This window comes from Schistocerca nitens, chromosome 5, assembly GCF_023898315.1.
Source record: "Schistocerca nitens isolate TAMUIC-IGC-003100 chromosome 5, iqSchNite1.1, whole genome shotgun sequence".
Taxonomy (NCBI): Eukaryota; Metazoa; Arthropoda; class Insecta; order Orthoptera; family Acrididae; genus Schistocerca; species Schistocerca nitens.
In genome coordinates, this window is record NC_064618.1 from 727,339,025 (window position 1) to 727,355,872 (window position 16,848).

The window sequence follows — 16,848 nt, forward strand, 5'->3', positions numbered from 1 at the left end:
TGGTCGTGTGTTGGTTAGAAGACCGGTAAGCAAACTGTCTGCGTGCTAGACGCACTGAACGCACACCTGGAGTCATCTTCTAGGGTGCGATTTCATATGACAGCAGGGGCACTCTCGTGGTTATCGCACACATCGTGACTGCAAATTTGTTCGTCAATTTGGTGATTCGACCTGTTGTGCTGCCGTTCATGAACAGCATTCCAGGGGGTGTTTTCTAACAGGATAACACTCATCCATGTATCGCTGTTCAACATGTTCTACAGAACATTGATTTGATGCTTTTGCCTTCTGGAGCACCAGATCTGTCTCCAATCGAGCACGTATTGGACATTATTGGACGACAGCTCCAGCGGCAAACCATCACGTTGCGTTGATCCCACAAATTGACATCCGGCACCTGTAAGACACAATGCATGGACGTTTGCATGGTTGGTCAACATTCTGACGGTTATACCAGCATTTCACATTTGCAATGCCTTCTCTCGCGCCTATGGTCTAGGATTATCATCTTTGACTAGTAATCAAAACGTCCTCAGGATGCAAAAGACAATGGAAACCACAGAATTAAAGACACACAACGTGCACCCACAGGATGTGATTGAAAAAGTGTCATGACGATCTCTCCATTAGCAAAAGATTCCGAAACAGTCCCCCATTCGGATCTCCGGGAGTGGACTGCCAAAGGTGTGGCGGGGCTGGTGGGGGGGGGAGGGGGGGGGGTACGAAAGTACTAAGGAATGACGAAGTTCTCTGAGGCTATAGATACAGCAATAAGGAATAGCTCAGTAGGCAGTACAGTTGAATAGGAATGGACATCTCTAAAAATGGCCATCACAAAAGTAGGAAAGAAACACAAAGTTACAAAGAAGAAACCATGGGTGACAGACGAAATACTTCAGTTGATCGATGAAAGGAGGAAGTACAAAAATTTTCCAGGAAACTCAGGAATACAGAACAACAAGTTGCTGAGAAATGAAATAAATAGGACGTACAGGGAAGCTATGACGAAATGGCTGTATGAAAAATGTAAAGAAATCGAAAAAGAAATGATTGTCAGAAGGACAGACTCAGCATACAAGAAAGTCAAAACAACCTTCGGTGACACATAAAAGCAAGGATGAAAATACTAAGAGAAGAGAGCGAACAGATGGAAAGCGTACATTGAAGGCCTCTATGAGGGGGAAGATTTGTCTGAAGTGATAGCAGAAGACACAGGAGTCGATTTAGAATACATAGCGAATTCAGTATTAGAATATCAATTTAAAAGAACTTTGGACGACTTAAGATCAAATAAGGAAGAAGGCATGGATAACATTCCATCCGAATTTCTAAAGTCATTCTGCGAAGTGGCAACAAAACGACTAATCACGTTGGTGTTTAGAATGTATGCGTCTGGCGACATATCATCTGACTTTCGGAAAATATCATCCACACAATTCCGAAGACGGCAAGAGCTGACAGGTGCGAGGATTATCGCACAATCAGCTTAACAGCTCATGCATCCAAGTTGCTTGCAAGAATAATGTACGGAAGAATGGAAAAGAAAATTGAGGACGCGCTATATGACGATCTGTTTGGCTTTAGCAAAGGTAAAGGCACGAGAGAGGCAATTATCAAGTTGCGGTTAATAATGGAAGCAAGACTAAAGAAAAATCAAGACACGTTCTTAGGATGTGTCGACCTGGAAAAAGCGTTTAACAGTGTAAAATGGTGCAAGATGTTCGAAATTATGAGAAAAATGGGGGAAGCTATAGCGAGAGACGAGTGACGTACAATATATACAAGAGCCAAGAGGGAACAGTAAGAGTGAACGACCAAGAAGGAAGTACTCGGGTTACAAAGGCTGTAAGACATGAGTGTAGTCTTTCGCCTCTACTGTTCAATCTGTATATCGAAGAAGCAATGATGGAAATAAAAGAAAGGTTTAGGAGTGGAATTAAAATTCAAGGTGAAAGGATATCGATGATATGATTCGCTGATGACATTGCTATCCTGAGTGAAAGTGAAGAAGAATTACATGATCTGCTGAATGGACTGAACAATCTAATGAACACAGAATATGGGTTGAGGGTAAATCGAAGAAAGACGAAAGTAATGAGAAGTAGCAGAAACGAGAATAACGAGAAACTTAATATCAGGATTGATGGTCACGAAGTAGATGAAGTTAAGGAATTCTGCTACCTAGGCGGTAAAATAACCAATGACGGACGGATTAAGGAGGACATCAAATGCAGACTATCAATGGCAAAAAGGGCGTTCCTGGCGAAGAGAACTCTACTAGTCTCAAACATAGGCCTTTATTTGAGGAAGAATTTTCTGAGAATGTACATCTTGAGTGCAGCATTGTATGGTAGTGAAACATGGACTATGGGAAAGCCGGAACTGAACAGAATCGAAGCATTATAGATGTGGTGCTACAGACGAATGTTGAAAATTAGGTGGACTGACAAAGAAACGAATGAGAAGATCCTGCGCAAAATCGGAGAGTAAAGGAATATGTGGAAAACACTGATAAGGAGAAGGGAGAGAATGATATAGGACATCTGTCAAGACATCAGGGAATGACTTCCATGGTACAAGAGGGGGCTGTAGAGGGCGAAACTGTAGAGGAAGACAGACATTGGAATAAATCCAGAAAATAATTGAGAACATAGGTTGCAAGTGTTACTGTGAGATGAAGAGGTTGGCACAGGAAACGAATTCGTGGAAGGCCTCATCAAACCAGTCAGAAGACGGATGACCAAAAAAAAGTCTCGGGCTTACATTAACCTGTGAAGATGCGACATTTAACACTTATACACATTCTCTAGACAAATGTAATCTCGAAAGTCCATTACTCTACATTAATTATTTCATCGTTTGTTCCATAAGGGATATTTTTCATTTGCGTAAAATAATTTATATACTGTACTGTTTTTGTTAATATGAAACGGTCAGAATTTCTCTTATTGTAACATATTTTGCCGACTAACTTCAGAGACCGTCAACAAGGTGTGCAAAAGATATTGCAAGTAACATTGAACACTAGGATCGTCACAGCAGTAGCTAAATCTAAACAAGCTTTGTACCGATCGTCATCTTGTTTCTACTGCACACCGGAGATGATTGCGATGACGTGCTGTGAGTGTCTTTAGCAAATTTATAAATAGTTGTTAACAAGATCCAAGGAGTTGTCACAGTGGATGTAACTGAAACAACCACATGAAGACAGCCACTTTCTCTGAAAAAAGTGATTATTGAAAGAATTATGTGAACGGTAGACTAACAAAGGAAGTAAATATTCCCTCATATCAGGTTATTCTTCTCTTTCTCCACAGGATGGCGACAGCACAGGTTAAGACTCTAAAGAACAACTTTAATAGTTTTGTGACTTCTCTTAAATGGTTTTGTACTGTCAGTGTAGCATGAAGATGAGATTTGTACCTCGAAACATACTGCTTTATTAAATATTTTAAGTAAGTCAACAAAAATGTGTGACTGGTACTGGTCTCTGGAACATCTATGCATATTTTTGAAACGGTCACGCTCGATTGAGGACCAATATGGCTTTAAATTTTTTAAACACCATCGTCAGTTCTCATAAGGACAGAAGTACGTATTTTCTAGAGTGGCGACATTACAATAATCATTTTATTCCATTTGTGTGGTTCTCTGCACTGTTACACACTCATAATTAATTATTAACACATTCCAAGATTCATACGTCGCACACTCGCTGCAGCTACCCCATCGGTCACTCTGACAGCATAATAAATTGAAATAAAGTGCCAAATAAACGAAAATAGTAATAATGGTTTGAAACAGAAAATTTATGTAATGTATACTTTTGAATAAAATACTGTGTAATTAACTCCTCTGATGTATTCACATAAACATTTGTGGCAGGACGTTGGTTGTAATAAGGAAGTATATACATCCAGAATGAGATTATCACTCTGCAGCGGAGTGTGCGCTGATATGAAACTTCCTGCCAAGAAGTTTCGAAGTCTATATAATTTTATGTTTTAGGTAAGTCTGCATATCTTAGACATAATTTCAAGTAAGGAACTGATATTCATATAGCAGTTAGCTATTGTTAATCTGAACGGCTTTAATTGGTATTGGTGTACAGGAAATTATTAATTCACGGTTTGTTGTGTGGTTTTTACTATCTGCAAAGCATACACACACGTGTTCTTAATGGCCCACTATGGCTGCGTTTACGCAGGTGCCAAACGTCACTAGATAATATCGTCCGACCGCTTCGTCACAGTGCGTCCGATATTGCTCACCACCTTTTAGCAGTAGTGAAGGTTAGAAACTATTTTAGCAAAGAGGTTAGAACCTATTCTAACCTACAATTGTCTCTAAAATAACAAGTGTACACTCTTTTCTCAATTACTGGAATAACGGGTTTTACGGGTACGTGGGATGAAGAGAAAAACCTTCTGTTATGTACTGGAGATGATTCGTGGCGTCAGTGAAAAGCAAGAAATACTCGGCGCATCTTCAGATAAATTCAGCTAAACAGACGTATGTCAGTTATTCTTCAATGAGTGTGATTCAGCATATGTGTGAAAGACACTACAACCCAAAAAAGCATCAAAAGTAACATATGCTACCTTTCTCATTTGGACACGTATTTTTTATGGTTACAATCTATACCTAAAATTTCCGATACAGATTTTATTGTGACGAAATGATGCTACTTTCGTTTGTAAGTAAAAACTGCCTTTTCTTGCTGCAATGTATTTTATTTCTTCCAGGCGCGTCTCGGCTTTTACTTTAAGGCATTGTCAGTGGAATAGTTCTTCGCGTTTTTGGTTGCGTCTCCTGTCATGTGGTCACATGTTGTAGGTTGCACTATAACTTAACTTAAGACAAATAAGCACATTTTCATGTTATGAACTTCTTTCATAATTTTCATATTGTTGGCCCTAACTGCTGTGGTGTGTGTGAAATCTTATGGGTCTTAACTGCTAAGGTCATCAGTCCCTAAGCTTACACACTACTTAACCTAAATTATCCTAAGGACAAACACACACACCCATGCCCGAGGGAGGACTCGAACCTCCGCCGGGACCAGCCGCACAGTCCATGACTGCAGCGCCTTAGATCGCTCGACTAACTGCTGTGGAAGACTATCAGTCTTCTATCACTAGTTGTAGACATTTTACCGAAAATTGTGCTTTACGGCTGTAGAGCATCGTCTGTACAGCACGGGCGTAAAGCACAGTTTTCGGTAAAATGGCTACAATTAGTGACGGAAGACTGGTAGAGGTCCAAGGCAGTTACGGTAAACAATGGGAAAATTATGAAGAAAAGACTTCATAACATTAAAACGAGTTTACGTATCTTAAGTGAAGTTATAGTGAGACTTAAACCATGTGACCACATGACAGGCGATGCAGATATCAACCAAAAATGTGAAGAAATATTCCACTGACAATGAATTAAAATGAAAGTTGAAACGCATGTGGAAGAGACAGAATACATTGCAGCAAGAAAAGGCGGTTTTTACTTACAAAACGAATATTTCTGTGCTTGCTGCGGATGATGGTCGAGCAGCAGACGATATTACTTTCTTCTGGTCATAGCTGTGGGTCCTTTTGTTGCTCTGGGACTCATCAAACTAGAATACATGAAATATTAGTTCACTTTATTACATAAATGAATAAAAGATTTGGTTAGCTTTGACAAAGTTCTTTTCCACAAGACTGCCTGATAATTTACAACTGACATTGACTATGAAAGCAACACTGATGACCTAGGTAACAAACTGTTCTTTTGAGGTACAGTCTTCGAAATTTACAAGAGTACAAGCTCATCTGAAACTTAAACAATTCGTGGGTCCTAGACGATGCTGCTGACTGCTACAACTGTGGTCAGGAACTGGGCAGAGTGCTACAGTGCTTGACTGTGAATTGACCTCCGGCACGATGACGCTGTAGTGCTGGGGGAGAGGCATGGTCTTCAGGAGCGCCTTCCAAATCTCGTTGAGGAATACAGCGAGCCCTCGCTAACGTCCGTGGTATCGGTAACTGTTGCTAACTTTGGTGTAGCACCACGACTTCTCAACAATATCACAGATTTTGCCTGTGTTGTAGATGACATAATGTTGAAATGGCTTGATTGCTGCAGAACGTATTAGATACGAGTATATGAGGTAAGGTTCAATTAATTATTATTATTTTAACTTGCTCAAAACTCGTGGTTTCCAATAAAGTAGCTACACTGAAGCGGCAAAGAAACTGGTATAGGCATGCGTATTCAAATACAGAGATACGTAAACAGGCAGAATACGGCGCTGCGGTCGGCGACGCCTATACAGGGTGAAAAGTATTTAAACCGACAAACCCTGGCAGGTTGTAGGGGACATCAAAACAAATATTTTTCCCTAATGTCATTTTTTCCTATGACGAGTATTTAAACCGGTAGAGGAAGATTTCTCTGGCGGCAAATTAATTAAACCAACAAACACTTTTCCATTTTTTATGACCAAGAGACAACACATTAACACAACCCAAATTACAGTAGATTTTCAAAAATGCCTCCATTGACACGTAAACAAAGGTTACACCGTCGGATCATGTTCTGTCTGACACGTGCAAAAACCCCAGGAGTATCCTGAATTGTTCCTGCTGCTGCTACTATCCGGGCAACCAGATCCTCTTCTGACGCAACGGGAGCTGCGTAAACAAGGTTGCGCATCTCTCCCCACACAAAAAAGTCCAGAGGGGACATATCTGTGGATCGAGCAGGCCATGGTACAGGACCACTTCTGCCAATCCACGTTTCTGGGAACCGTCGGTCCAGGAATCGACGCACACGACGACTGAAATGTTCCTCCATGTTGGAACCACATGCGTTGTCTTGTAGGGAGCGGGACTTCTTCCTGCAATTCTGGCAATGTCTGGCGAGAAAATTGTAATAGTGCCTGACATTTAATGGCCTAAGTAGCAGATACGGCCCAATTAAACAGTCCCCAACAACACCGACCCACACATTAACGAAGAACCGCACTTGATGAGCGCTAGTAACTGTGGCATGTGGGTTATCCTCACTCCAAACATGCGAATTGTGCATGTTGAAGACTCCATCACGCCCGAATGTTGCTTCATCGGTAAACAACACAGAGGATGGAAATGTAGGATGCATTTCATACTCTTCCAGGTACCATTTCGAAAACTGTGCTCTGGGTGGATAATCAACTGGTTATAGGTTGTGGACACGCTGTAAGTGAAATGGACGTAACAACTGCTCTCGAAGGACTGTTCTTACATTCGTCTGATTCGTCCCCATGCGACGTGCAATTGCACGAGTGCTGATTGAACGATCCCGCTCCACATGCTGCAAGACAGCTTCCTCAAATTGCAGCGATCTTATCGTGCGGCCGGCCGAAGTGGCCGTGCGGTTAAAGGCGCTGCAGTCTGGAACCGCAAGACCGCTACGGTCGCAGGTTCGAATCCTGCCTCGGGCATGGATGTTTGTGATGTCCTTAGGTTAGTTAGGTTTAACTAGTTCTAAGTTCTAGGGGACTAATGACCTCAGCAGTTGAGTCCCATAGTGCTCAGAGCCATTTGAACCATTTCTTATCGTGCGACGGCGCACCTGTCCACGTAATCTGCTAAATGACCCAGTCTCACGCACACGTTGGTACATAGCAGCAAAGGTCGTATGATGCGGGATACGGCGATTAGGATATTGTTGTTGATAAACCCGCTGTGCAGCTCGTCCGTTGTGGTGCGCTACGTAGTACGCACCAACCATATCAGTGTACTCACACCAGGTGTATCGCTCCATTAGTAAACAGAGACAATGCACTACTACATTGGTGGACAGCAGTTGCCTACAACTGAAGAGCGTAATACGCCCTTTAAAACTGAAGATCGTAATAAGGCCTCTAACAACTGAAGAGCTTTATACGGCATCCGGTTTAAATAATCCTCATAGGAAAAATGACATTAGGGGAAAATGTTTGTTTTGATGTCCCCTACAACCTCTCAGAGTTTGTCGGTTTAAATACTTTTCACCCTGTATAAGACAAGTGTCTGGCGGTTAGATCGGTTACTGCTGCTACAATGATAGATTACCCAGATTTAAGTGAGTTTGAACGCGGTGTTTTTGTCGGCGCACGAGCGATGGGGCACAGCAACTCCGAGGTAGATTAAGTGGGGTTTTTTGCCGTACGACCATTTCACGAGTATATCGAGAATATCAGGAAACCGGTAAAACATCAAATCTCCGACGTCGTGGTGGCCGGCAAAAGATCCTTGAAGAGCGGGACCAACGATGACTGAAGAGGATCATTCAACGAGACAGAAGCGTAACCCTTCCGCACATTGCTGCAGATTTCAAATCTGGACCTTTAACAAGTGTCAGCGTGCCAATCATTCAACGAAACATCATCGATATGGGCTTTTGGAGCCGAAGGCCCACTCATGTACTCTTGCTGAACAGCACGACACAAAGGTTAATGCCTCACCTGGACCCGTCAACAGCGTCACTGGACTGTTGACTGGAAGTATGTTGCCTGGCCTGACGAGTCTCGTTCAAATTGTATCGATCGGATGGGAATGAAAACAACTGTTGAATCCACGGACCCTGCATGTTCAAACAATGGTTCAAATGGCTCTGAGCACAGTCCCTTACAACTTAGGACTACTTAAACCTGACTAACCTAAGGACATCACACACATCCATGCCCGAGGCGGGATTCATACCCGCGACCGTAGCGGTGGCGCGGTTCCAGACTGTAGCGCCTAGAACCGCTCGACCACACCGGCCGTCGGACCCTGCATGTGAGCAGGGGACTGTTCAAGCTGATGGAGGCTCTGTAAGGGTGCGGGGCGTGAGCAGTTGGAATGATATGGGACCCCTGATACGTCTAGGTACAACTCTGGCAGGTGACACCTACGTAAGCATGCTGTCTGATCACCTGCATCCATTCAAGTCCATTGTGCATTCCGACGGACTTGGGCAATTCCAGCAGGGCAATGCGACACCCCACATGTCCAGAATTGCTACAGTGTGGTTCCAGGAACACTCTTCCGAGTTTAAAAACTTCGACTGGCCACCAAACTCTCCATACATGAACATTATTGAGCATATGAGGGATGCATTGCAACGTGCTATTCACAGGAGCTCTCTACTCCCTCGTACTCTTCCTGATTTATGGACAACCTTGCAGCATTCATGGTGTCAACTCGCTTGAGCACTACTTCAGATATTAGTCGAGTGCATGCCACGTCATGTTGCGGCACTTCTGCATGCTCATGGGAGCCCTACACGATAATAGGCAGGTGTACCAGTTTCTTTGGTTTTTCAGTGTATTCCAGACCACAGATTGCGAGATATATCCCTTATATTTTATTTCTTACGCTCAGGCTGCACCAAACTCTTTCTTTCTAGTACTTCACTTAAACGCTCCTCTCAATCCATATTTTGTGTGTGCAATTGGTTCGCCTCCTACTTTAAGAACAGAAAGCAGAAGGTAATCCTCCGCAATATTGAGAGTGGTAATGATGTTCAGTCCCAATGGGGCACTGTTAAATGGGGCGTTCCCCAAGGGTCGGTGCTGCGGCCACTGCTGTTTCTTATTTATATAAATGATATGCCTTCTAGTATTACAGGTGATTCAAAAATATTTCTGTTTGCTGATGACACCACCTTGGTAGTGAAGGATCTCGTGTGTAATATTGAAACATTATCAAATAATGTAGTTCATGATATAAGTTCGTGGCTTGTGGAAAATAATTTGATGCTAAATCACAGTAAGACTCAGTTTTTACAGTTTCTAACTCACAATTCAACAAGAACTGACATTTTAATCAGACAGAATGGGCATGTTATAAGCGAGACGGAACAGTTCAAGTTCCTAGGCGTATGGATAGATAGTAAGCTGTTGTGGAAAGCCCATGTTCAGGATCTTGTTCAGAAACTAAATGCCGCTTTATTTACCATTAGAACAGTATCTGAAATAAGTGACATTTCAACACGAAAAGTAGTATACTTCGCATATTTTCATACGCTTATGTCCTATGGTATTATTTTTTGGGGTAATTCTTCTGATTCAAAAAGGGTATTTTTGGCTCAAAAACGGGCTGTTCGAGCTATGTATGGTGTAAGTTCGAAAACCTCTTGTCGACCCCTATTCAATAGTCTGGGAATTTTGACATTGCCCTCACAGTATGTATTTTCTTTAATGTCGTTTGTTGTTAGCAATATTAGCTTATTCCCAAGAGTTAGCAGCTTTCACTCAGTTAATACTAGGCAGAAATCAAATCTGCATGTGGAATGCACTTCCTTGACTCTTGTGCAGAAAGGAGTGCAGTATTCTGCTGCATCCATTTTCAATAAGCTACCACAAGAACTCAAAAACCTTAGCAATAGCCCAAACACTTTTAAGTCTAAACTGAAGAGTTTCCTCATGGCTCACTCCTTCTATTCTGTCGAGGAGCTCCTGGAAGAGCTAAAAAATTAAGCAAATTCCAGTGTTACATTCTCGATTTTCTTTATTTAAACTAACGACTTGTCGCCTGAATATGTTTCTTATATTTCATTTCATCTGTTTCTACAATCGTGTTATAATTTCATGTATTGACTCGTTCCATGACCATGGAGACTTCTCCTAAATGTGGTCCCACGGAACAATAAATAAATAAAAAAAAAAAAATGTCAGCCTGTTACACCGAAAAAGCAAACTGAAGTCCACCGATCGTGGCTAGGTCTGTATGTTCAGACGATGTGTTTGGTTGGCTGCACTGATTGCGCACGTACTGGTGTGCTGATTTGAAAGGATTGGCCATCTTCGGCCGCTGTCGGTGGACGGCGGAATTCCGCGATGTTAGTGCCACTGCGACTGCAGATGGAGTCTGTAATGTTTCAAGGTGGATGACATCATAGGGATTTCGGCCTGTCCCCCACCCTGTGTGGCGTGAAGTGGTCGCAGCGAGCCTGTCGAAGGAGGCTCGTCCCGCGACGGGCGGACGGAGCCCGCGGTCCCGGAATGCCACCCCGCGCTACCCCGGCCTGCCCTACCCCGTGGCGGCCCGGCGGCCGCTCTCGGCCACGATGTATTGCCGCACATCTGCATCCTGCCGAAGCGGGCGACTCGCCGCGGCGCGGCGCTGCTCGGCTCGCGGCATTGTATGCAAATGCGCGCGCTTTATTCAGTGGTGTCCCCGCGACACACGTTCGCGTCTGCTGGGCCGCTTACACGGGGCGGCCGCCGGCCATCCGACGCTCCTCTGGCCGCGTGACAGCAGCGCCCCGGCCTATCTGCATTGTAAATAGCCGGCCAGGGCGGCTCCGCTGGGCCGACGTGGAGACTGCAATTTCTTCGGGCGCGCGGGCCGCAGCTGTGCCGACAGGCCCGGAGTTGTTTACTTACCCTGATTTACAGTCTATCTCGTAGGGAAATGCCACAAACCCTTTCGTCTCGCACAGTGTACTCAAGTTTCGTACTGTTATACCACTGGCATTTATCAGCTTGTAAAGTGGCTAGGTTATGTCAGCAACCATTTAATATTTTTTATATTATTCTCAATTTATATTTGATCATTGTTTAAGATCGGATTATTAATTACTTCATAGGCTGATAGTGACTAACAACAGGTACTAACAATTTCTGCAGTACTTCATGTCTGGGAGTTAATTAGAGCTGAGCCTTGAAAGAAAGGGCGACGTGGGATACACGTTCCTCACAAGGGAACCTCCCCATCGCACCCCCCTCAGATTTAGTTATAAGTTGGCACAGTGGATAGGCCTTGAAAAACTGAACACAGATCAATCGAGAAAACAGGAAGAAGTTGCGTCGAACTATGAAAAAAATTAGTAAAATACACAAACTGAGTAGTCCATGCGAAGATAGGCGACATCAAGGAGAGTGTACGCTTAGGAGCCCCGTGGTCTAGTGGTTCGCCGGCACGGTAGCTCAGCGTGCTCGGTCAGAGGGTTAGCTGCCCCCTGTAATAAAAAAACTGAGTGAATGGATCAATAACGAACTTCAACGGGCGTCAGGTGACGTCCGCCACGAACAATTGAAACGAACAATAACGAACAAAATATGAGATTACAAAAAAAAAAAAAAAAAAAGTGGTTAGCGTGAGTAGCTGCGGAAAGAGAGGTCCTTAGTTCAAGTCTTCCCTAGACTGAAAATTTTACTCTCTTTGTTTTCGCAAAGTTATGATCTGTCCGTTCGTTCATTGACGTCTCTGTTCACTGTAATAAGTTTAGTGTCTGTGTTTTGCGACCGCACCGCAAAACCGTGCGATTAGTAGACGAAAGAACGTGCTTCTCCAATGGGAACCGAAAACATTCGATAGCAAGGTCATAGGTCAACAGATTCCTCCACAGGAAAACACATCTGATATATTCTATACGACACTGGTGACGGCATGTGCGTCACATGACAGGAATATGTTGTCGACTCACCTAACTTGTACACTTAGCAAATGGGTAAAAAGATTCTTCTACCTTGTCCGATTTAGGCTTTCTTGTGGATGTGATAATCACTCCCAAAAAAGTGATGAAAACAGAAGAGTTTGTCACATAAACTGAAAATAAAAAATTAAACTTTTCACTCAAGGGAACAGTTGAACCTAGGAACTCTCGTTCCGTAGCTGCAATCGCTAACCACGGGACCACGGCGCTCCTTGACTCCCACTCTCCTTGATGTTGCCTATCTTGGCATGGACTACTCAGTTTGTATATTTTACTAATTTTTTTCATAGTTCCACACAACTTCTTCCTGTTTTCTCGATTGATCTGTGTTCAGTTTTTCAAGGCCTATCCACTGTGCCAACTTATAACTAAATCTGAGGGGGGTGCGATGGGGAGGTTCCCTTGTCAGAAGCTGTTATCGGCTAAAGAGGGCGTGGGAAGAGACTTGTGTTCTGCAGGGGTGACATTTATTGCCCCGAGAGAGAGCAGAGCGAGGAGTCGGTGGTTTACGATGCTGGAGGCCGCAGAACCCCTGTAATGTCGATAGTGTGGGTGGGAGGTTGAACTCCGGTGGAAAGGAAAAAAAATTTCAGAATGGCATACATTGAGAAAGAGAATGAAATGGTTCAAATGGCTCTGAGCACTATGGGACTTAACATCTGAGGTCATCAGTCCCCTACAACTTAGAACTACTTAAACCTAACTAACCTAAGGACATCACACACGTCCATGCCCGATGCAGGATTCGGAGCTGCCACCGTAGAGGTCGCGCGGTTCCAGACTGAAGCGCCTAGAACCGCTCGGCCACACCGGCCCGCTTAAAGAGAGTCAGGGTGGAAAAAGGCGAAAAGGCATCCTTTTAGTGCAAACGAATGCGCAGAGTCACAGACGATGGGCCGGCCGAAGTGGCCGAGCGGTTTCAGGCGCTACAGTCTGGAACCGCGCGACCGCTATGGTCGCAGGTTCGAATCCTGCCTTGGGCATGGAAGTGTGTGATATCCTTAGGTTAGTTAGGTTTAAGTAGTTCTAAGTTCTAGGGGACTGATGACCTCAGAAGTTAAGTCCCATAGTGCTCAGAGGCATTTGAACCATTTGAACCACAGACGATGGTCACGAGCTGGTGTCTCAGGAATCTTCTCACGGAAAGTGCCTGGGCACGCATTCTGCCCAGAAGCAGAGTCATGTATTTGATTGCCGGAGTACTAAGGATGCAGGAGGAGAAACGGAAACTTCCAGAAAATTTTCTGAAAGGAGTATGAGCAGGTAGGCAGATTCATGACCAGAAAATGTTTTTGTAATGGCCTAGCTGAGCGCCTGAGCACAAACGTTAATGTAACTTGTCCAGGAAGGAACGAGGTATGGTGTGGACATGGGGCTCGATCGAGGGCATTCCCCTGTGGCGACTGATCGAGAGCACATCCTCTGGGGATCAATCAAAGAGACTTCCCTCTGGGATCGACCTACATACTTCCCTGGCGAGTGCCAAAGTGGAGAATCTGGCATTTATGTTATGAGTGGTATTGCCTGCAACGCAAGGGGCACGTGAAGTTGTTTCTCTGTGAACAGAACTGTTATTATGTTTATTTCAGTGTTGATTCTTTAGCTGTCTTTGGAGTCTGACACACAAGTACTTCTTTATAAGACAATACATGAGTCGAATTTCTTGTTAGTGAGCGAGCGTAAATCTTGACTTGTGTTCTGTCTTGCACTATGGCAACCACACATATACACTCCATATGCTGCATACAACACAGGGCTTTACAAAAATTTCTGCTACGGTCGCAGGTTCGAATCCTGCCTCGGGCATGGATGTTTGTGATGTCCTTAGGTTAGTTAGGTTTAACTAGTTCTAAGTTCTTGGGGACTAATGACCTCAGCAGTTGAGTCCCATAGTGCTCAGAGCCCCAAAAATTTCTGTAATTGCTACTGTGCATTCCCGAAATAAAGCTGCTGTATTTCGAATACTGCTTTTCATCGTTAAAGTTATCACATTCGGCAGCTTCTACAATGGCGATTTGTGTCATTGCCGTTAAGTCGTTGGCAGAACATGAGTGGCAATTCTAGCTCCTTCGTAACGTCGCACGAAGTGAGAGGGCGTATGAGCCTTGCTCAGTTACTGAGAGTAAAGTGAGGAGAACGGAGAGAGTTATTGTCAGATTAGGAAGTAAACAGGTGATATTTGACTCATTTGCCAGTTTATCTCGTTGATATTTACACTGTTGGGATAGATGTCATTCAGTGGCTTTACCTTTATGACTCGGGGGCCTATCTCCTTAAGTAAATAATCAAGCGAAAATGCTCTCATCAGAGCACAAACAATGCGAAAAGTGGGGTACCAGCTGCCTCATTCAATCTTCCTCAGTACCGCTAAACAATTTTCCCAGAAATTTTGGCATGCCAACATATTTGCGCTCTTATTAACATGTAACTCACCTCCAATTCCCAGAGGCTCTTCTAACTGTAAGTCGCTCACACCCACTATTCAGTAGCTGCAAGCCGCTCCCACCCATCTCCTCCTACTTACCCGTTCCCACTCACTCATTCAGCCCAACGCACTGTCATTACCTCTTTGTGTTATCTCTTTGTCTCTATCTCCTGTCTCACAGCCATAGTCTCCTTCGTTCTATCCTGCTACTCTGTCTTGTCTCGCTGACACTATCTCCCTCTCGCTCCCTCTTACTGATACTATCTCATTCATTCCTTTCCACGGTTGCTGCGTCTTCTCACTGTCACTATCTCTTTCTTCATCGTAGTCAATGTCATAGGCTCTGTCTCTCTTTACCTCTGGCGCTCACCAACTTCCACTTTCTCCTTCTCTTTATTGCTCTCCCACTGCCACTCCCTCCTCCACTCCTTTCCTAGCACTGTTCTACCACTATTAACAATGTTCAACAGCCACTGTGCCGCCCCCCCCCCCTCCGCTCTCTCTCTCTCTCTCTCTTACTGCCATTATTTCCATCGCTCTTTCTGTACCACTGTTACTGACTACTACCTTCCATTATTTATTACTTTCCCGTCTCCTTCTCACTGTCACTGTCTCCTTCTCTCTCCGCACAAAAAAGCACACACATGTTTGCACGCCGAAATTTTTGTGAAAATTTTTAAAGCTGTGAGGTAGGTAGAACGATACAGCTGGTAGCTCACTTTTCAGTCAGTCTTTGAGACAGTAGCATATTCACCTTCTTGTGCCCCGATAGAAGCTTTTTTCCACTGTTTCCCTTATTTTCCCTGATACAGCAGGACAGTGTGCTCAAATGGGACTCAACATCTGAGGTCATCAGTCCCCTAGAACTTAGAACTAATTAAACCTAACTAACCTAAGGACAACACACACATCCATGCCCGAGGCAGGATTCGAACCTGCGACCGTAACGGTCGTGCTGTTCCAGGCTGAAGCGCCTAGAACCGGTCGGCCACTCCGGCCGGCATGTTGCTCATATGAAACGAGCTTTATGGATAAGTAAAATTTTCATACTTATTGGTATGTTGTCTCTGTTCTGTCGGACACGTCCGACAGAGCAGACACCACTGGTGATACAGCTACGAGCGGAGGAGCTAATGGATCGGGGTACAACTTGCGCGTGACAAACCGAGAATTTGGGCTGACAGGAAGAGTATGCGGATGGCCGAGGCGGTTAAGGCAACCGTTCTAGAGAAGTAGAGCATGTGGGTTCGAATCCCCATTGGCACAAGTTTTCAACCCTCACTATTGGTATATTTCAGTGCGTGTAGGTGGCTGAAGTCCTGATTTCTCCTAGTCTAAAACTTTGATAGTTCGTTTATTTGAAATTGAAGTAACAGAAAACTAATTTTTCACCTCAGGTCAGATTTTACGCGCACAGAAATTTTCCATGTGCTTCAGTACTACAATATGGGGTTCCCAGAATCCTGCTGATGAAAACAGACACATTTTTCAGCTTCCTTCTCCTTGCTACAATACTTAATAAACTTTTTTTTACATACGTCTTTTAAATTTACGAGTAGGGTAACTCACAAGGCTGTTCGAGGTCGGGATGTTAGAAATATATAGTAAAAATTTCAGGCATTTACTCTGCATAAGCAGTTTGGAACCCGCGATTCAGTTTCGGTACCGCCCTCGAACTAAACGGTGCCTGCATAAGCCCCTTGAGGCGCACCATATACCACACATAACGCAAAAAGCCAACCGGTTTGCTCCATTGACCGAAAATGGAGCAAGTGTGTAATACTCAAACTTTGACCCTGTATTGTAGGATTGTTACAGTAAGACGATCATTCTGTTGGGTATAGAAATGGTCCCCAGCCCAAGGGCTATCTAAAACTCTTGATCCCACCTTCATATTGCCAATGAAGCCCGAGGTATGAGCCAGTTTTTATGCGTGGCATTTTGAAACAAATTGGCAGCGCATGCTGTCGCATGCTTATCGATTGCTCTATAGCGAACTG